This window comes from Lissotriton helveticus, chromosome 2_1 (assembly GCF_964261635.1).
Source record: "Lissotriton helveticus chromosome 2_1, aLisHel1.1, whole genome shotgun sequence".
NCBI classification, from domain to species: domain Eukaryota; kingdom Metazoa; phylum Chordata; class Amphibia; order Caudata; family Salamandridae; genus Lissotriton; species Lissotriton helveticus.
Genome location: NC_136059.1, coordinates 59,049,958 through 59,072,865, shown reverse-complemented (window position 1 = coordinate 59,072,865; position 22,908 = coordinate 59,049,958).

The window sequence follows — 22,908 nt, the reverse complement described above, 5'->3', positions numbered from 1 at the left end:
ATGGAGTCAATGCGGACCCTTAGGATTGGATGGAGTCAATGAGGACACTTAGGATTGGATGGAGTCAATGAGGACCCTTAGGATTGGATGGGGTCAATGAGGACACTTAGAATTGGATGGGGTCAATGAGGACCCTTAGGATTGGATGGAGTCAATGAGGACCCTTAGGATTGGATGGGGTCAATGAGGACACTTAGCTTAGGATTGGATGGACTCAATGCGGACGCTAGGATTGGACGACGACAATGGGGATGCTAGGATTGGATGAAGTCAATGTGGAAGCCTTGGATTGGATGGAGTCAATGGGGACACTTAGGACTGGAAGAGTAAATGTGGACATTAGGATTGGATGGAGACAACGTGGATGCCTAGGATTAGATGGAGTCAATGCGGAGGGTAGCAGTGGACGGAGTCAATATGGACGCTAGGATTGGATGGAGTCAATGCAATCAATGCTGAGGGTACAGTGACTTCCAGAGAGGACTGTTTGTGTTCAGCCTACTGATGGATTCTGATGGTATTGTCATTCAGCAGCTCTTCATGTGGCTCAAGATACTATGTCTAGATCACTGGTAGGTATGGAGCCAAAGTGAGTGGGGGTGTCACAGGAGATGGGAGAAGGGGGTGCCAGAGGTGATGGGCGAGGGGGAGGGGAGGTACCAGAGGTGATGGTAGAGTAGAATCCCACAGGAGATGGGGAGTTGAGGTGCAAGAGGTGGTGGGAAAGGAGGGCTGCCACACGTTTTGGGGAGGGGAGGTGCCGCAGGCAGTGGAGAGATGGCACAGCCAGTGGTGGGATGCCTCTGCTGGTGGTTAGGTACCACCAGTGACAGGGAGGTGCAATAGGCAGTTGGGAGGGGAGGGGCCACAGGTGATAGGGAGGAGAGGTGCAACTGGAAATGTAGATGGGAGGGGCCACACGTGATGGGGAGGTACCAAAGGTGGTGGGGAGATGGCACAAATAGTAGGGAGGAGAGGTGCAACAGGAGGTAGGGGGTTCAGATTGAAAACTCATGGAAATGTAGAAAGAAAGGCACAGTGCATTCTGGGTGGTGGCAGGAAGGTATCCACCAATGAATGCAATGTGGCTCATGGCAGCAGAACACTATTAATCATTCAATCAATGCATTTATAGAGCGTACTACTCACCCGTGAGGGTCTCAAGGCGCTAAAGGGGGGAGTGCGGCTATTGATCAAACAGCCAATTCTTGAGAAGTCTTCTGAAGGTCAGCAGGTCCTGGGTCTGTCGCATGTGGATGGGGAGGGTGTTCCATGTCTTGGTGGCGAGGTGACAGAATGATCTGCCACTGGAGGGCGTTTGGTGGATGCAAGAGACAGTGGTGAGGGCAAAATCAGCGGAGCGAAGCTTGCAGTTCTGGCGTAGAAGGTGAGTTGTTTGTTGAGGTATGCTGGTCCGGCGTTGTGGAGTGCTTTGTGAGCGTGGGTGAGGAGCTTGAATGTGATCCTCTTGTTGACCGGGAGCCAGTGCAGGTCTCTCAGGTGGGCAGTGATGTGGCTGTGATGGGGGATGTCGAGGATGAGGCAAGCGGAGGCATTCTGTATGCGTTCAAGCCTTCTCTGGAGTTTGCCTGTGGTTCCTGCGTAGAGGGCGTTGCCGTAGTCCAAATTGCTGCTGATAAGGGCTTAGGTCACCGTCCTTCTACTTTTGGTGGGGATCTTGCTAAGCATGCAGAGGGTTTTGAAGCAGGAGGAGGAGATGGCTTAGACTTGCTGGGTCATTGAAAGTGTTGAGTCCAGGATGAACCTCAGGTTTTGTGCGTGGTTGATGGATGTCGGTGCATCTCCCAGTGTGGCAAGCCACCAGGAGTCATCCCAAGCGGAGGGGGTGGAGCAGAGGATGAGGACCTCAATTTTGTTAGAGTTCAGTTTCAGGTGACTGGTCTTCATTCATTCTATGACGGCAATCATTACTTTGTGGAGGTTGGTTTTGGCAGTGGCCCGGTCCTTGGTTAGGGAGAGGATCAGCTGGGTGTCGTCGGTGGACGAGACGATGTTGAGGTCGTGTGATCAGATGATGTTGGCGTTGAAGAGGGTCGGGATGAGTGATGATCCTTAGGGTATGCCGCAGGTGATCTTGGTAGCTTCAGATCGAAATGGGGAAGGCGGACTCTCTGGGTTCTGCCGGTGAGGAAGGAGGTGATCCAGTCCAGGGGTTTGTTGTGGATCCCTGCATCGTGGAGTTGCGTGCGTAGGGTGTGATGGCCGATGGTGTTGAAGGTGTCCGAGAGGTCCAGAAAGATGAGGGCCGTGGTTTCACCCTGGTGTCGTTGGTGGTGGCGATTAGGGCGGTTTCGGTGCAGTGGTTACTCCGGAATCCCGATTGGGATGAGTCTAAGATGTTGTTCCCTTCTAGGAAGTGGGTTAGTTGCCTGATGACAGTCTTCTTGATGACTTTCGCCTGGAACTGAAGCAGTGAGACGGTCTGGAAGTTCTTGAGGTCCCATTGGTCCGCCTTGGGTTTCTTGAGTAGGGCATTGATCTCGGTGTGTTTCCAACTCTCCGGGAAGGTGGCGGTCACGAAGGAGATGTTGATGATTTTCTGTAGTTGGGGTGCAATGATGGAGCTCGCTTTGCCAGTAGCGAAGTGGTGCTCTGATACATTGTAATAGTCTTAGTTTTTTTTAAATGCAAAGCACAGATCCACCTCACTCTTCAAACAACTAATACCAGACAGAGATACCTGTCCATCACTGTGTCACTTAGGGTGGAAATACGTTTGTGAATCACATTTTTGTAGATACCTTTTTTGGTTTTGATTTTTTTTTCTAAAAAATACAATTAAACATTGAATAAGGCTGTCCCTACACAATTACTAAAATCAAAGGTTTACCATTGCGTATAAACTAATAGACTGGCCATGCTCTCCTGGAAGATGGCAATGCTGAGAAAGAGTTTACGGATAAACCTGAAACTGGTTGTAGGGGTTTTGGTCCACCTCATTGATGGTGTGGATATTCACTCCTTAATCTTGTTTGGTGCTTAGAATGTTTTTCTCTCTACCTTAATGTTTTCTTTTTTGATGATTATTAATGTTTTCCCTCATGTGAATCCAAATATTTGTGCAGCTTCTCATACAGTCCTAGAGAGCCTCAGATTTTAAATGCTTTATGGTCCTCTGCCAAGGATGACCATGAACGTTCCATATTAGATTTTGACGTTGTGGAACCTCATTTCAAGTAAAAGTGACGTCTAAGCTCTTGCTCTGTGTGAAAACCGCATGGAAATGAAGGTAGAAAGGCACAGTTCATTCTGGGTGGGGGAAAGAAGGTGGCTACCAATTAATTAAATGTGGTTCATGGCAGCAGAACAATTATTACCAATAGTGAAGAGGTGCTGTGATTGACAAGTAATAGTCTTTGTTTATTTAAAACTACAGCACCGATCCACCTTACTCTCTACACAACTAACAACCATCCAGTGATCTCTGTCCATTCCATGAAGTCAGGGGTTGACTTGGCAAGCATATTAAGGTGCAAAATGGACAGGTATTGGTCAAGTTGTGAGTTGCCTCCATCTTAAATTAAAATAGAGACAGAAGTGTGATAATGCTTGGGAACAAACCAGGTACCCCACAACAGCATCATCAGAAGCAAAAATTTAACACTCTGTGACCATCTTTCATGTCTCAAAGCATCTTCTAGATGATGGATGCCACTTCCTCAGCAGCTCCACCAGGGAAGAAGGCAGCTGGGATATGTTTTTTAATCTTTTAGAGGCCTATCACTTGGCAGCAGGTAGGTGAACTCTGTCATAGAGCAAACATTTATATCTACATTTGAAGCAAGCATACCTTCCTCTGGGGTAAGGGGTGTTTGGAGGTTCTCCCCATGGAAACAAATATTGAAAAATTATCAGTATTTAGAAATCCTCTCAAAGCCCCTGTCATCTGCTGGCCATCTTTCTCTCAGCCCCTTGCTAAATACTTTCAAATCACCATCTGTCACATGGCTCATGGGGGCAATCTCATCTTCTCTAAGTTAGCATGAGCCCTGCAGACAGTGCACAGCTTTGCACAAGCTACTACATGGCTTTATTTTTTGCAAACATTTTGTTTGTACTTTTCACATGAGAACTGATTTCTGTGTTCACTCTCTGCCAGTTCCTGGAATTTATTCTGAACATTGTGAGCAAGGTCAATACACATTGCCCCTTGCTACTCTGTTCTGGTCAGTGCCTCGCACCTAGACAAAACATGCCAATGCAGCTGCTGTTTTGAAATCATACTTTGGTATTTATGGGATGCATGCATGGCCGACTGATTTGCAATGTGAGAAGTTGGCCTGGCATATGCTGTCCACTAGTTATAGTGGGCACCTTGCACCAGTTCAAAAAACCCCTTAGAGGTGATAGATTAAAGACAACCTTCTATGAAAGCTATCCTAGTGGTAGCTATGGAGAGCCGCCTTCAGGCTAAGTCTTGAAGGAATGTAAAGCAGCCTGTTTTACCAGTCTATAATCTCTTGAATGACTCAATCTAGCCTGGCTGATGAATGTCGATGCCCTGAAACCAGTCCCAGGATGCTTGTTTCCAATCTAGGGAGGACCTGGCTTGGCAGTTCGGGCTGGACTTTTCCCATAAGCAACAGGGTGAAGACTGATTTGCATATGGGTGGTGTGGTGAGCAAAAGAATGAAGGATTAAACACAGACCCTTGTTACTGGGGCAGAATGTTTGCATTGTCCAGCATTCTGTTTCTTTTGTAGGTGTGTTTGTGGCACGCATTGTGTAAATTTTACCTGAGATTGACTCTAATGTATTCTCGTACATCAATGACATATACTTGACAGATGCTTAATTAAATCTGCACCTTCTGCTTGTGGACCTCATTATCTCAAACTTTGCTAACTTGGGTTACAAGTTAAATTTTAATAAATCGCATATAGCCTTCTTGGCTGTCATTTTCATTGGATATGAACTTATTAACGAAGGTGGGGGATAGTCCCCCACTTTCTGGCGAAATGTGATCAATAACAAATTCTGTCTACTCTTAAAAAATTACAATCCTTGCTGGGTTTTTTAAATTGATTTAAGCATTGATACAACCTCTTTTTCTTCTTCTATTTGGCTTCTGGAACATACTGCAGTACTTATGTCTTTGCAGTCTGATCTCCTTGCGACCCAGTTCTTGTTAACAAGAGACACTATTACAAATTTGGTCATACGGATTGAACCAGGCATGTTCGGTTTTACTTACGTGACTTTCAATGAGGGGGACTCTGTCCTCATTGCTTATAAATCGCATTTGTATTCTTCAGCTGAGTTGCGTTTTTCTTCTACAGAATTTTTTTTGAACGCTGTACAGATGCAGATTCTGAAATAATGGTCTCCGAGTTAGAGAAAATGCATTTTCATGGTCTAGACAGTGCGTTGGAGAACCTGCCTTATGGGCCGGGCGGCACAGGGCACGCCTAATATCTCCGGGTTCACCTGCCTTGTCAGACAGAGACACGAGACACTCTGTTGGGCGTAGAAAATCAGATTTATTAGCTGCAGCCAAGTACAGTTGTCCAAGAAGTACAACAAAGGTAAGTTCTTAGGAGACTGCCACTTAACCCAGTTTCTTACAATCTCTTATAAGTCATATGTTTACAATGCCCACTCCCAAAACATACAAAACCAACGAATAGGAATAGTACGAAAACACACCCTCCTTTCAGACCCCGTGTGCTCTCCTTCCCTCAAGTTAATCAACACTAGTGCCCGTAATTCAATTTGCAGGTGGTAGAACATGTTCTTATGCTTCAAAGGATAGTTTATGTAACAAGAGAATACACAAAGAGAATAGTGAAGGCCAGTCAAATAAGATAAAGTCAGGAAGAATGGTGGGACCCAAACAGTGGAGTAAAGCAAGGATTAATCAGTCTAGACATGGATTTAACAAACTCGACCAGGCCCTGACATCAGTTTCGTAATCAAGGACAAGGGGTTACTCTTTAACAGACGAGACACGTAGCAGCTAAAAAAAGCAAAAACACCGCATTTGCCGTGCTGCCTGAGTGAGGCAACACAAAATGGAGGCTGAACACAAGATGGCGGCTAAATACGAAGCGGAGTCAAAAACCACGGAACCTCAGCACCTCCTTTTGCCATACTCAGGCAAAGCACAAAGGACTCATGTTAGTCTGAGTCGATGTCAATGGTCATGAGGTCATTGAGTTGTTGCTGTAACATCATTCTAATATTCTCTGTTTTCTGTGGCACTGGTTTTGGAACGCATACTGTGGCACAAAGTCCACAGATGGCTGTGCCACACTGTAAACAGAGGCAACAAGAAAAGATGATCGCTAGAATCATTCCAAGAAAAGTTAACACTTTCCATCCCCATGTGGACTGTAGTCCCCAAAACCATCCCATCACAGACCAATCTCCAGTGTCGTGATGAATGGGCTCGGAAATGACATGTAGCTTAGAAATGGCTTGGTATACTGTAGGGGCATTATCGGGAATGTAAACACAGCAACTAGACCCAATTAATTTACAGACTCCTCCTCTATCTGCAAGGACAATATCTAAAACCATTCGGTTTTGTAAAGTCATAAGACGATCGGCCTGAAGTTCAGCTGTCAAATTATTCAATGCTCCAGAAGTCACATTTATGGTAGCATCGACCACACGGACTAGACGTTTGATGTTTCTGCTATTAACTTTTGGACCCAAAAGGGAAGAAACCCTTTCAGAAAATCTCCTCCCTCTTGTCCAGCTGTGTCTTCAGAATCAATAACCCCTCTACCATATCTCTTTCTATGATGATCTGCAGAAGCAGTATATGTCGGAGGAAGAAGAAAAGCTATATAACATGTTCCCAAGAAATAGGTGGGAAGCCATGTGTAGGCTCTATCGTGGCAAATAAAATATGTACCTTGGGATGGTACTAACGGTGAAGAAACCAAGGGTGTATAAACATATGTATGGGAACAATTACTCTTTTCCTGTCTGATCTTAGTGTTCTGGCCATTTATTTGCAAACACAAATTACCTTTATGAGGTATGGTCCAAATCGGTGAAGATCTTCTCTGTTTAACCTTATCAGTGAGGCTAGTAATATAACGAGTCACATTCCAACCATCATATGCTCGTTTCTCATCCATGAGAATCTTACTAATATCAGCAATTTTTGCCATAGTCACAATTACCTTTATCAAAGGACTGTGACTGAAATCTACTCCACCATTGTATGACCCACCAGGAGGATATCGAAGTTGATTCTGGTATGCATTAGAAAACATAGCCAGATAAGCCCAAGCAGAACCTTCATATGAAAATGGGAGAACTAAGTACGGCATCCCTCTCTCTGTATTATGGGGCATGAGCCCACATACCCAACAGTCAGTAGTATTGACTACCAATTGATGCTGAAATAGTAGAAGAGGAAATCAAAGAGACAGAAGTAGGAGAAGGTGCTGGCTGCATAATGTGGACAATCCATCCTACACATGCTAATAAACTACATAAACATACTAGAATGAATAATGCTACACCACAACAACTAAACAGTAATTTCTTATAATGATTTCTTTTCATCATCCTAATATAGCCCCCTTCCACTTCGTTATCCATTACTCTAAAGGCGTTGCTCACGATAATCTTCCTTGATCACTAGGCTGTGATTATTAGCCGTGCTATGACACTGCAAGTCCTGTTGACCTAGTCACTATTCAGGTCACAGCCTAAGACTCCTACTGTGACCCTGCAACTTGATGGATAGTGGAAAAGGAATGTTTTTTAATAAAAACAAAATTACAAAACACAGAATTTAATTGTCTTTGGTCAACCTCGGTCTCAGGTTGTACCATGTCTTGCCATGTATCGTTTGGTCCCGGAACAACATTTCTGGATCTGATGTGTTCAGTCGCAGGTGCGGTGGTACAGTTCCCTGTAACACGTTGTCGTCTTCTTTCTCAGAATTTGTCCAGTCCAGGCGTGCACTACTGAATAGTATAAATCTGGGTACTTTCTCAGTTTTGTCGTCACCTACACCTTCTTGGACCCACTGGTCATAAGGTAAGGGCAACGGTACCTTTTTACAGTGCACGCCGTGGACCCAATTTTCTTTCCTCACGACTTTCACAGCTGTACGAGTCGTCAACAACATTTGTCGCGGCGGAACCCAACGAGGTTCCAGGTTCTTTTTCCTCTGGAAATTCTTCAGGCAGACCCAGTCCCCAGGTTCAATGGGGTGCCCTGGATCTGAGGAAGCCCCGGCAAAGCGTTTTGGACTTGTTGACGAATAGCACGTAATTTAGTGGTGAGGTCATGTAGATAATCAACCAACAATGGATACGGAACATCAGAATATTTCTTTGGTCGCGGGACTCCCCAAACATTAGCTGGGCGTCCAAAAACAATTTCATATGGACTAAGTCCTAAACGAGAATGAACTGTCGTTCTTGTTGAGAGAAGTGCCAGAGGCAAGGCATCAGGCCAGGAAAGGCCTGTGCTGGCCTGAATCTTTGCTAACTTAAGCTTGAGAGTGCCATTATAACACTGTACCAAACCTGCTGACTGAGGATGATTTGCCGCATGAAATTTCTGTCTAATACCAAGACCCACACATACCTTTTGCCTAATTTGGCCTAAGAATTCACTCCCATTGTAACTCCAGACAATGCGCGGTACACCAAACCTCGGGAAGAATTCCTTCAAGAGGACTTTGGCAGTGGACAAAGCAGTATTGTCCTTTAGGGGGTAGGCCTCTATCCATCTGGAGAAGGCACAAACCACTACCAGGACATACTTGAGATTATTGAAACGTTCCATGTGAATGTAGTCTATTTGCAATACCTCAAATGAGTATGTAGGGGGAGCAAAATGACCTGCCGGAGTTGGCGTTCCCTTTCCTGGATTGTGCATCAAACAGACAATAAAATGTTTCACCACATTTTCTGCACATTTAGGAATACCTTCATTCTGCGATACTGGAGCCAAAAGTTTACATATACCCCTTGCATTGATATGAGCTGGACCATGCGCCATAGTAACTACAGGTAGTACATACGCGTCTGGTAACAACCACCGCTGGTGCTCTGACAATTCCGTCCAACATCCCGTCGTGTCCAACATTCCCATACTCTCTCTCCACTTACTCAATTCTTTCTCAGTTGCTTCCTTCTGAATCATTTTCACACTTTCTACTGTGTCTTCACACATACCTCCTTCTGCGACCCATCTTGCAGGGCCTGCAACATACATGTGACTTTTAACATCTTTCGCTGTTTCTCTCGCTACTACATCCGCAAATGCAGTCCCTCGACCCACATCATCAGTGATCTTTTTATGTGCGCTGCACTTCACAATCGCTACTTGAGCAGGCAAGGCGAGTGATTCAAGAAGGTCTGTTAACAACTGACCATGCTGTATTTTAGTGCCGTGGGAGGTAAAGAATCCTCTTTCCTTCCACAAACGCCAAAGGCGTATAGGCTATCTGTATGAACAGTCACTCTCTTCCCTTTCGCCAACACACATGCTCTTGTTAATGCAATTAACTCTGCAGCTTGCGCGGAATTCTGTGTAATGCGTGCAGTTTCTACTAGGGTGTGTAAAGTAGTAACACTGCTGTCGTCTCGCCATTAGGAAGCTTGAAACAAAACCCATCTACCCACAGGATCCCATCTGGATCCACAAGCGGTGTGTCTTTTAAATCAATTTGGCCTTTAGTTTCTTATTCTGTACGAAGAAAACAATCATGTTGATCTAGTACATTTTTCTCATCTAGAATAGGTAACAATGTTGCTGGATTTATAATATTACATCTCTTGATATGTATGTGACTAGCTAAAAGCGTTAACTCATATCCAGACAAACGGGCACTCGTTAAATGTTGCGTCTTTGTTCTGTTCAAAAGGGTATCCACTGCATGTGGCACCATAACATTAAGATTGTGATCCAACACAAATCCAGCAGATTGACGAATGGAGATCGCCGCTGCTGCTGTTGCTCTGAGACAACTAGGTAATGCCTTGGGTACTGGATCCAATGTAGCTGAAAAATAGGCACATGGCCTTTGCTTGTCTCCAAATTGTTGTGTCAAGACTGACAATTCACAACCTTCTCTTTCATGAACATAGAGTGTGAAAGGCTTACTATAATCTGGAGTACCCAACACAGGAGCGGAACACAGAGCAGTGCGTAAATCAGAAAAACTCTTTTGACATTCATCCGTCCAAGAAAGAGGTTGGGGTGTATCTTTCAGAGTAAGTGCCAACAAAGGTTTGGCCAACAAGGAAAAATTTGGGATCCACTGTCTGTAATAAGAGGTAATCCCTAAGAAAGCACGCACCTCTCTTTGTGTGGATGGCACAGACATACGTTCAATTGCATGAATACGTTCTGGGGTCAATCACCTTCCCTCCTTAGACAAGAGATGATCTAAATAGGTAACCTCTTGGCGACAATATTGTAACTTGGAAGGTGACACCTTATGGTGTAAATCAGACAAATGTTGCAGAAGTAATACAGTCGAATTTTTACAGACAGCTTCTGAATCGGCAGCCAATAACAAATCATCCACATATTGGATGAGAGTGGCACCTGGAGGCAAAGAAAAAGTGTCAAGCTGAGATTTCATAGCCTGACTATAGATTGAGGGAATTATGTGGCACCGAGTGGTATTTGGAGTGTGTGTTGCATTGAGCACAGTGTAATTATTTGGCATGTAATTATGTTGCACTGAGTGGTATTTGGAGTGAATGTTGTGTTGGGCGTGATGTAATTATGTTGCATGTAATTATGTGACACTGAGTGGTATTTGGAGTGTATGTTGCATTAGGTGCAGTGTAATTATGTGGCGTGTAATTATGTGGCACTGAGTGGTATTCTTTAGAGTGTATGTTGCATTGTAATTATATAGCATGTAATGATGTGGCACTGAGTGGTATTTGGAGTGTATGTTGCATTGAGTGCAGTGTAAATATGAGGCGTATAATTATGTGGCAATGAGTGTTATTTGGAGTTTATGTTGCGTTGTGTGAAGTGTAATTATGCGACAAGTAACTATGTGGCACTGAGTGGTATTTGGAGTGTATGTTGCATTGAGTGCACTGTAATTATGTGGCGTGTAATTATGTGTCACTGAGTGATTTTTGGAGTGTATGTTGCTTTGAGTGCAGTGTAATTATGTGGTAAATAATTATGTGGCACTCAGTGGTATTTTCAGTGTATGTTGCATTGAGTGCAGTGAAAATATGTGGCGTGCAAGTATGTGGCACTGAATGGTATTTGGAGTGTATGTTGCATTGATTGCAGTGCAATTATGTAGCATATAGTTATGTGGCACTTAGTGGTATTGTGTGGAGTGTGTGTTGCATTCAGTAGAGTGTAATTATGTGGCGTGTAATAATGTAGCACTGAGTGGTATTTGGAGTGTATGCTGCATATAATGCTGTGTAATTATGTGGTGTGTAATAATGTGGCACTGAGTGGTATTTGGAGTGTATTTTGCATTGAGTGTAGTGTAGTTATGTGGTGTGTAATTTTGTGGCACTGATTGGTATTTGGAGTGTAGGTTGCATTGAGTGCAGTGTAATTGTGTGGCGTGTAACTTTGTGGCACTGAGTGGTATTTCGAGTATATGTTGCGTTGAGTGCAGTATAATTATGTGGCGTGTAATTATGTGGCACTGATTGGTATTTGGAGTGTATTTTGCATTGAGTGTAATGTAATTATGTGGTGTGTATATGGCCGGGATGCCGCCACCCCCTCCCAACACATATCCCCAAGGATGGGAAGTTGGACAATAGTTGAACTTTTGGAAGACGGGAGGGAGTCACCCTCCCGGCCGTATTTATTAAAATATGAAACAAAATTTAAAACATTAAATAAAAGTTTCATCATTATTCATTATGTACAATTTGTCATTTATTACATTTCGATGCAGTCCTGTACTTTTGGCTAACATCCTGAAAATGCATACACTCTAATTCAAATTGTACATCCTAGCATTAAGGGCCAACGGCAAGGTCTTAACCGGTGTCAGATCCCTACTACCAAACTCCCGCCCTCACTGTGTGAGCGGCGCATGCGCAGAGGACTCTACCCTCATTGCCAACTGTAACTTCCCTTGTCGTGGTGGGGGCCCCCTTTCTACTCGACGCCATCTTAAGGGTCGTCCGAGTTCCCGTATGAGGTCTCTGTAGGAAGGACAGCGTGGACTCTCCCCCCCAACCCCACACTCTCTATCCGCCGTCGTGGATATCTGGCCCCCGGGAAATTAGTAAGGAGGGGCATATAACCGCCTCCCCCCCTGGGAGGGGCCCATGGCCATCTCCCCCTAGGCGCACCATCCTTAGTGGGTGCCGCCTCCCCGTGGAAGGGGCCAATGGCCGTCTTCCCCCGGGCGCTCCCATCCATTGTGGGTGGCGCCCCACTCTAGGGACCTTTAAATTACTGCTCACCGATCATGACCTTACCGCCACAGACCGGATGGTTGACCGACCATCCGGTCCCCCCCAACTCCTACTATAGGTCATGCTTCCTCAAACCTCTCAGCCATGCAACCAAGTCTCCTATGAGTAAATCATTCCCCTCCCTGGACAGGTGAACCCCATCGTTCAGATACATCTGGTCACCCCGGATACACCCATGTGGAATGACATGCAACTGTGCAGAACGGAACAATCTACCAATCTTATTATTGACCCGTTTCACTGAATGGTTCAGAGCTGGCACCGAAAGGCCCCCCTGCCACCTCCTTCTAGGAATCATGTGGGACCAGGCAATCGTGCACCCCGGGACTCTTTTAGCCAACCAGCTAACAGCCGACAAGATTCGTTCAAGTAACACTCGTCTACCCAGTGTCACCAAATCGTTGCCTCCCAGGTGTACTATGACTACAGATGGCGGTGACCTATGCCGCCCTAAAAGACCCTCGAAAAATTACTCAAATTTGTAAAAAACGAGCCCTCCTTTCCCATGGAAAGCCACTCTGAACCCGTATTCCCCAGGTGCGTGAATCGCGTCACCTTCCTTGAATACGTCACCGGCGCGCCTAACGTATGAGTGGCCCACGACCCATGCCATCCTCTCTCCAGTCGGTGATCTCTGACCGCTGGTCTCTTGATGCAGGGTCGACCTCCAATTCCGCCCTGCATGGCAGGCCCGCGAAACTGCAAAGCAAACAAAAGACAGAAAACGTGAGTGCGTGTCAATTGATCACTTACAACATGTGCAAGCGCACATACCTCTTGAAGCAATTCGAGGACCAACGGCCCAAGTGTTTCACTTCCTCAGCACTCTGACCCCTGGCTGTAGCCTCGGTAGCAGCCCCTATCCTAAAGGAGTGGGTCCCAAAATCGCACGGGTCCATGCCCGCGTCAGCGATTGCCAGTGTCAGCACCCTCTGAAACTGAAATCTCGTCAGTGGGGTGCCATCCTTGTGTCGGAGCAAGCTCCCCCCCCAAGTGGCCGCTCTTAGCACCAAATAGTCTTCCACACATTTCAACGGGCAGACGGAGGACCCACGCTTGCGCTGTACGACCACACTATCTCCCATAGCCCCCTGGTCAGTCTTGGACCTGGCTATCATGATTACCATCGAATCACCCCTTATCTGGATGTGATCCCTGCACAAACCTCCCTCCATATCTCTCTTGTTCTTTGCGACAAGCTCGCTCACCCTCATGGCCCCATGGAATGCCAATGTGAACGCTGCCCGCAACAGAACTGTTTCGTAATGGGAGGAACACGTCTCATCCAGCTTTGCTAAAAGCAGAGACAGTCTGTCTAAGCCAATCGGGTGCCTCGTATCTTCCTTGCAACCCTCAAGGTGCTGCCAGCCGCGAAGGGCTTTCTTCACCAAAAAAGAACCTGTAGGGTCTTTTATGCCGTGTACCTGGGCCATGAAGGAAATGGCCGCCCTATGCCTACCGGCCGTTGCAACTGATCGGCCCTCCCTGTGTAGTGCTACCAGGTACCCCAGGACGGATTCCTCCTGACCCCAATTCTGACTCCCTGCCGGACCCAAATATGTGCAATAGGAACGAAACGCTCCTTCGTATGCTTTCCTCGTCCTGGGGGCTAGACTCGCTGCCACGAGGTCTTGTAATCCGAGGCACCGATTAACCACATTGCTTCTGGGAATGGAGCTGCCTCTGGGTCTGCTGTGGGCAGATAACCCCTGAATGCCTGCATATGTGAACGAGAGAGTGCGTCAGCCGCATGGTTCAGTACACCTGGCACATGTCTTGCCCTGAACAGTACATCCAGTCTCATGCACAGCAGCACAATTTCTTTCAACAACCTCAGGATCATTTTGCAGCGTGCTGCCTGTTGGTTAATGCAATCAACAACCGTCATATTGTCGGACCAAAACACCACTGAGCGGCCCCTGAAGTCGTCAGCCCATGTCATCAGAGCAACCCAAATTGGGAATAACTCCAGGAACCCAATGTTACCTGTGAGACCGTTGGAGTGCCACCATGTTGGCCATGTTTGCGCTGACCATCGATCACCTAAGATGGCGCCAAAACCCACGCTCCCTGCCGAGTCGGTCCATAGACCTAATTCCTCCGAAGACTCTGGCGGGGAGGTCCAGATGACTCGACCGTTGAAGTCCGCCAGAAATGCCAACCAAATACGCATATCCTGGCGAACCTCTCCAGACAGTCTCGTACGGTGGTGAGCCTCTTTGAGACCCCCCATAGCTTGCGCGATAGAGCGCGAAAACGGGCGGGCCATGGGAATCACCCTCAAGGCAAAATTAAGCTGACCCACTGTTTGTTGTAACTGGTGCAGGGTCACTTTCTCCCCCCCAAGGCATTGCATCAAGGAAGCCTGGAACTTGATCACTTTGTCTACTGGTAGTCGGAAACACCCCTCCACAGAATCGAGCTCAATTCCTAGAAACTCCAGTGAAGTAGATGGTCCGACCGTCTTACCTGGTGCCAATGGGACACCAAATTCATTCATGAGGATGCAGAAATCATACAGCGCCTGTGCGCACATCGTATCCCCGGCTGCCCCCAAAAACAAAAAGTCATCCAGATAATGCATAACATGTCTATGCCCTGTAGCCTCAGTAAATGCCCATTCCAAAAAACAGCTAAACATCTCAAAATATGCACATGAAATGGAACAACCCATGGGCATGCATTTATCCATGTAATAACTTCCCTGAAATGCAAAACCTAGCAGGCGCTGATCCTGCGGGTGCACCGGAAGCAACCGGAACGCTGATTCGATATCACATTTTGCCATCAGCGCCCCAGGGCCTAGGTGGTTCAACATGGCCACGGCATCGTCGAACGATGCGTATCGTACTGAACAAACTTCCGGGTCAATGGCATCATTTACTGATGAACCCCTAGGAGCAGAAAGGTTATGTATGAGTCTAAACTCCCCCTGATCTTTCTTTGGGACAACCCCTAACAGGGAACAGATGAACTCGTCCACCGGCGGGCAAGAAAAGGGGCCAGCCACTCGCCCCATCCTGACCTCTTTTGCTATTTTCTTTTCTGCCACGCCTGGGTTGTGCCGTATCGATAATTGGTTTCTACAAAAGGAGTTCCCCCGAACCTCCCCCGCCGGGATGTGGAAGCCATGTAAGAATCCCTTCCTCAACACCCCAGCGGATACATGATCAGGATATTTGTTTAACCACGGAATCATAACCATGAGATCAACGGGTGTAGGCAATCGGTCACAAAGGTCCACCTCACTCCTGCTTAGGTCCACCTTTTCCTCCCGTCCCGCCATTTTTTGATCTACATGCACTTTCCGGGTGTGAGGAATTCCCACAGCCGGCACACACATGCTTAAACTTGCATGCCCCCTGTGGTCTGTTACAATTGCCTCGATTGAAGCCCCAACAGACCCCTCCTTTTCCGCCATTCCCGCCAACTCTGGGCTGATAGCCCCCACCTGTGCCTGCTCGAAAGGGCACCCCGGGCTTTTGGCGGACCACTCCGGACCCGCTCCCGCCTGGCGAGGACGTACCTGTCGCCCCTGGCAGGAGTTGTTTGTGCCATGACACCGAGTCCAAACAATCCCAAGACAAAGAAGCATCATATTCTTTTGCTTTCCGGAACTTCATGTCATAGCCTTTCCATTCTTCCCCCTCATACATTGAATAAAAATCCATAATGCGATTCTGATAGCAAACCAACTCAGTCATAACCTCAGGTTTACATTCCCCCATAACTGCGGTAAATATAGAGAAGGCCTTAACCCAGTTCGTCACTGTCTCTTCCACCCTGAACTCGGCCATCTTGGCGCGCCAGACACTAGGGTGCCACAAATATTTCTGCGTTTTAGCATACTCCATCTCACGATGGTCCGTTAACAATGAAAACATGTTGACATACTTGTCTCCCCATATTAACTCTTTCGTGGCCAAGGGAATGTGCTGTGCAACCTTTTCCCGCCTTGAGGGTATCGAGCCCTCCCCCACCATCGGCAATGCGAGCTTACCCGGATCGGCTGTTGTTGCCGCCGTCTTCCCTTGACCAGCTGCTGGTACTCCCGGCGCCACCTGTGGGGGAACAAGAGGAACACTCGCCTTCGCGCCATCTCTCGATTGCCGCAACTGCTTCATTAAAACTCTGGCTTTTTCAGCCGGATCTCCCGGGGTCGCTGTGCCCCCCACCTTTGTTTTGAGCCATGCCGTCCATTGTGCGGCCAATTCTGGGGGTATTTCATCGTCCTCGACAGAGGTGATCACCACCGGGATCGGCTGGCCTACATCAGGGGTCTGAACCGGGTTATCGACCGGTACGAGGGGGGCAATGAGAGGTACCTCTGGAACTGGGACCCCCCCCCAAAACCGCCCTCTCTTTGACCCTCTTCCCTCCAACCTTGGGGGCAACTCCCGGCAAGGCCGGGCCTATTACCTTTTTCGGCTGACCTGGGTCGTTCAGTGCGGCCAATTGCTTCTTCACCTCAGCCAAACCTCTACCGAGCGATTGGACTTGACCGAGCTTTCGGTCCATACAAGCCATCCGGTTCGACAATAGGCGTAACATCTTCTCCCTCTCGGAACCCTTTCCTGCTTGCTTGCTAGGCATGGTTTCGAGTCCTCCGCCTTTGGTCGATCAACGAGGTCCTGAAATCTGTGTCGAAACTGAAAGGGAAAAAAACAGGATTACCACGTTCAAAATTGCTGCTTGTTCCGTCGAGGGCTCACGAGCAACGAGTGGGTGCAGCCTTCCGATCCGAGGAACAAGAGGACGATCTTCTGGATTCCTGCTCCTTTATCCTTCTGCGGGAGGGCGTGTACCCGTCCCGATACGCCTACTGGGCGTGGTCTTCCATCGAGGTGTCTAGGACAACCCCTCTCGGGCGGGGGAAGGCGCGCCCCGGCCACGCCGCTTTGGGCATACCAGCCGGGCAACGCCCACCCCGCCCAAAATGGTTTCCCGGGAGGTTCGGGCACCCATCCATACGTTCGGGGGGACCGAGCGGTCGCCCCTTTCCAATTTTGAGGCACTGAGTGGTATTTGGAGTATATGTTGCATTGAGCGCAGTATAATTATGTGGCGTGTAATTATGTGGCACTGAGTGGTATTTGGAGTGTATGTTGCGTTGTGTGCAGTGTAATTATGTGGCGTGTAACTTTGTGGCACTGAGTGATATTTTCAGTGTATGTTGCATTGAGTGCAGTGTAAATATGTGGCGTGTAAGTATGTGGCACTGAATGGTATTTGGAGTGTATGTTGCATTGAGTGCAGTGCAATTATGTAGCATATAATTATGTGGCACTTAGTGGTATTGTGTGGAGTGTGTGTTGCATTCAGTAGAGTGTAATTATGTGGCATGTAAGAATGTAGCACTGAGTGGTATTTGGAGTGTATGCTGCATAGAATGCTGTGTAATTATGTGGTGTGTAATTATGTGGCAATGAGTGTTATTTGGAGTGTAAGTTGCATTGTGTGAAGTGTAATTATGCGGAAAGTAACTATGTGGCACCGAGTGGTATTTGTAGTGTATGTTGCATGGAAAGCAGTGTAATTATTTGTCGTGTAATTATGTGGCACAGAGTGGTATTTGGAGTGTATGTTGCATTGAGTGCACTGTAATTATGTGGCGTGTAATTATGTGGCGTGTAATTATGTGGCACTGAGTGGTTTTTGGAGTGTATGTTGCATTGAGTGCAGTGTAATTATGTGGTAAATAATTATGTGGCACTGAGTGGTATTTGAAGTGTATGTTGCATTGAGCGCCGTGAAATTATATGGCTTATAATTATGTGGCACCGAGTGGTACTTGGAGTGTATGTTGCATTGAGTGCAGTGTAATTATGTAGCACATAATTATGTGGCACTGAGTGGTATTTGGAATGTATGTTGCATTGAATGTAGTGTAATTATGTGGTGTGTAATTATGTGGCACTGAGTGGTATTTGGAGTGTATGTTGCATTGAGCACAGTGTAATTATGTGGCGTGTAATTATGTGGCACTGAGTGGTATTTCGAGTATATGTTGCGTTGAGTGCAGTATAATTATGTGGCGTGTAATTATGTGGCACTGATTGTTATTTGGAGTGTATGTTGCATTGAGTGCAGAATAATTATATGGCGTTTAATTATGTGGCACTGAGTGGTATTTGGAGTGTATGTTGCATTGAGTGCCGAGTAATTATGTGGCGTGTAACTTTGTGGCACTGAGTGGTATTTTCAGTGTATGTTGCATTGAGTGCAGTGTAATTATGTGGCGTGTAATTATGTGGAACTGAGTGGTATTTGGAGTGTATGCTGCATTGAGTGCAGTGTAATTATGTGGCATATAATTATGTGGCACTGAGTGGTATTTGGAGTGTATGTTGCATTGAGTGCAGTGTAATTATGTGGAGCCTGACTATGTCGCACTGAGTGGTATTTGGAGTGTATGTTGCATGGAAAGCAGAATAATTATTTGTCGTGGAATTATGTGGCACTGAGTGGTATTTGGAGTGTGTGTTGCATTGAGCACAGTGTAGTTATTTGGCATGTAATTATGTTGCACTGAGTGGTATTTGGAGTGAATGTTGTGTTGGGCGCGATGTAATTATGTTGCATGTAATTATGTGACACTGAGTGGTATTTGAAGCGTATGTTGCATTAGGTTCAGTGTAATTATGTGGCGTGTAATTATGTGGCACTGAGTGGTATTCTTTAGAGTGTGTGTTGCATTGTAATTATATAGCATGTAATGATGTGGCACTGAGTGGTATTTGGAGTGTATGTTGCATTGAGTGCAGTGTAAATATGTGGCGTATAATTACGTGGCAATGAGTGTTATTTGGAGTGTATGTTGCATTGTGTGAAGTGTAATTATGAGGCAAGTAACTATGTGGCACTGAGTGGTATTTGTAGTGTATGTTGCATGGAAAGCAGTGTAATTATTTGTCGTGTAATTATGTGGCACAGAGTGGTATTTGGAGTGTATGTTGCTTTGAGTGCACTGTAATTATGTGGCGTGTAATTATGTGGCACTGAGTGGTTTTTAGAGTGTATGTTGCATTGAGTGCAGTGTAATTATGTGGTAAATAATTATGTGGTACTGAGTGGTATTTGAAGTGTATGTTGCATTGAGCGCAGTGAAATTATGTGGCGTGTAATTATGTGGCACTGAGTGGTACTTGGAGTGTATGTTGCATTGAGTGCAGTGTAATTAGGTAGCACATAATTATGTGGCACTGAGTGGTATTTGGAGTGTATGTTGCATTGAGTGTAGTGTAATTATGTGGTGTGTAATTATGTGGCATTGAATGGTATTTGGAGTGTATGTTGCATTGATCACAGTGTAATTATGTGGCGTGTAATTATGTGGCACTGAGTGGTTTTTCGAGTATATGTTGCGTTGAGTGCAGTATAATTATGTGGCGTGTAATTATGTGGCACTGATTGTTATTTGGAGTGTATGTTGCATTGAGTGCAGAGTAATTATGTGGCATGTAACTATGTGCCACTTAGTGGTATTTGGAGTGTATGTTGCATTGAGGGCAGTGTAATTATGTGGCTTTTAACTATTTGGCACTGAGTGGTATTTGGAGTGTATGTTGCATTGAGTGCAGTGTAATTATGTGGCTTTTAATTATGTCGCACTGAGTGGTATTTGGAGTGTATTTTGCATTGAGTGTAGTGTTATTATGTGGTGTGTAATTTTTTTGCACTGAGTGGTATTTGGAGTGTATGTTGCATTGAGTGCAGTGTAATTTTGTGGTAAATAATGATGTGTCACTGAGTGGTATTTGGAGTGTATGTTGCATTGAGTGCAGTGTAATTATGTGGCTTTTAACTATGTGGCACTGAGTGGTATTTTGAGTGTATGTTGCATTGAGTGCAGTGTAATCATGTGGCGAGTAATTATGTGGCACTGAGTGGTATTTGGAGTATATGTTGCATTGAGTGCAGTCTAATTATGTGGCGTATAATTATGTGGCACTGAGTGGTATTTGGAGTGTATTTTGCATTGAGTGTAGTGTTATTATGTGGTGTGTAATTTTGTTGCACTGAGTGGTATTTGGAGTGTATGTTGCATTGAGTGCAGTGTAATTCTGTGGTAAATATGTATGTGTCACTAAGTGGTATTTGGAGTGTATGTTGCATTGAGCGCAGTGAAATTATGAGGCGTGTAATTATGTGGCACTGAGTGGTACTTGCAGTGTATGTTAAATTGAGCGCAGTGTAAATATGTGGCGTGTAATTATGTGGCACTGAGTGGTATTTGGAGTGTATGCTGCGTTGAGTGCAGTGTTATTATGTGGCATATAATTATGTGGCACTGAGTGGTATTTGGAGTGTATTTTGCATGGAATGCAGTGTAATTATGTGGTGTAAAATTATGTGACACTGAGTGGTATTTGGAGTGTATGTTGCATTGAGCGCAGTTTAATTATGTGGCGTATAATTATGTGGCACTGAGTGGTATTTGGAGTGTATTTTGCATTGAGTGTAGTGTTATTATGTGGTGTGTAATTTTGAGGCACTGAGTGGTATTTGGGGTATATTTTGCATTGAGTGCAGTGTAATTATGTGGCGTGTAACTTTGTGGCACTGAGTGGTATTTTCAGTGTATGTTGCATTGAGTGCAGTTTAATTATGTGACTTTTAACTATGTGGCACTGAGTAGTATTTGGAGTGTTTGTTGCATTGAGTGCAGTGTAATTATGTGGCGTGTAATTATGTTGCACTGAGTGGTATTTGGAATATATGTTGCATTGAGTGCAGACGAATTATGTGGCATATAATTATGTGGCACTGAGTGGTAGCTAGAGTGTATTTTGCGTTGTGGCAGTGTAATTATGTGGCGTGTAAGTTTGTGGCACTGAGTGGTATTTTCAGTGTATGTTGCATTGAGCGCAGTGTAATTATGTGGCTTTTAACAATGTGGCATTGAGTGGTATTTTGAGTATATGTTGCATTGAGTGCAGTGTCATTATGTGGTGTGTAATTATGAGGCACTGAGTGGTATTTGGAGTGTATGTTGCATTGAGCGCAGTGTAATTATGTGGTGTGTAATTATGTGGCACTGAGTGGTATTTGGAGTGTATGTTGCATTGAGTGTAGTGTAATTATGTGGTGTGTAATTATGTGGCACTGAGTGGTATTTGGAGTGTATGTTGCATTGAGTGTAGTGTAATTATGTGGCGTGTAATTATGTGGCACTGATTGGTATTTGGAGTGTATATTGCATTGAGTGCAGAGTAATTATGTGGAGGGTAACTTTGTGGCACTGAGTGGTATTTGGAGTGTATGTTGCATTGAGTGTAGTGTAATTATGTGGCGTGTAATTATGTGTCACTGAGTGGCATTCGGAGTGTATGTTGCATTGAGCATAGTGTAATTATGTGGTGTGTTATTATGTGGCACTGTGTGGTATTCTTTGGAGTGTATGTTGCATTGTAATTATATAGCATATAATTATGTGGCACTAAGTGGTATTTGGAGTGTGTGTTGCATGGAATTCAGTGTAATTATTTGGCATATAATTATGTGTCACTGAGTGGTATTTGGAATGTATGTTGCATTGAGCGCAGTGTAATTATGTAGCATATATTTATTTTGTATTGAGAGGAATTTTGATGAGTGTATGTTGTATTCAGTAGAGTGTAATTGTGTGGCGTGTAATTATTTGTCACTGAGTGGTATTCTTTGGTGTGTATGTTGCATTGTAATTATGTAGCATATAATTATGTGGCACTGAGTGGTATTGTGTGGAGTGTGTGTTGCATTCAGTAGAGTGCAATTATGCAGTGTGTAATTATGTGGCACTTAGTAGTATTTGGAGTGTTTGTTGCGCCCAGTGTAATTATGTAGCATATTATTATGTGGCACTGAGTGGTATTGTGTGGTGTGTGTTGCATTCAGTAGAGTATAATTATGTGGCATGTAATTATGTGGCACTCAGTGGTATTTGGAGTGTATGCTGTATTGAGTGCAGTGTAATTATGTGGCGTATAATTATGTGGCACTGAGTGGTATTTGGAGTGTATGTTGCATTGAGTGCAGTGTAATTATGTGGCGCGTAACTATGTGGCACTGAGTGGTATTAGGAGTGTATATTGCATGGAAAGCAGAGTAATTATTTGGCATGGATTTATGTGGCACTGAGTGGTATTGGGAGTGTGTGTTGCATTGAGCGCAGTGTAATTAATTGGCATGTAATTATGTGACACTGAGTGGTATTTGGAGTGTATGTTGCATTAGGTTCAGTGTAAGTATGTGGTGTGTAATTATGTGGCACTGAGTGGTATTCTTTGGATGAATGTTGCATTGTAATTATATAGCGTATAATTATGTGTCACTGAGTGTTATTTGGAGTGTATGTTGCATTGTGTGAAGTGTGATTATGTGGCAAGTAACTATGTGGCGTTGAGTGGTATTTGGAGTTTATGTTGCATTGAGTAAAGTGTAATTATGTGGCGTGTAACTTTGTGGCACTCAGTGGTATTTTCAGTGTATGTTGCATTGAGTGCAG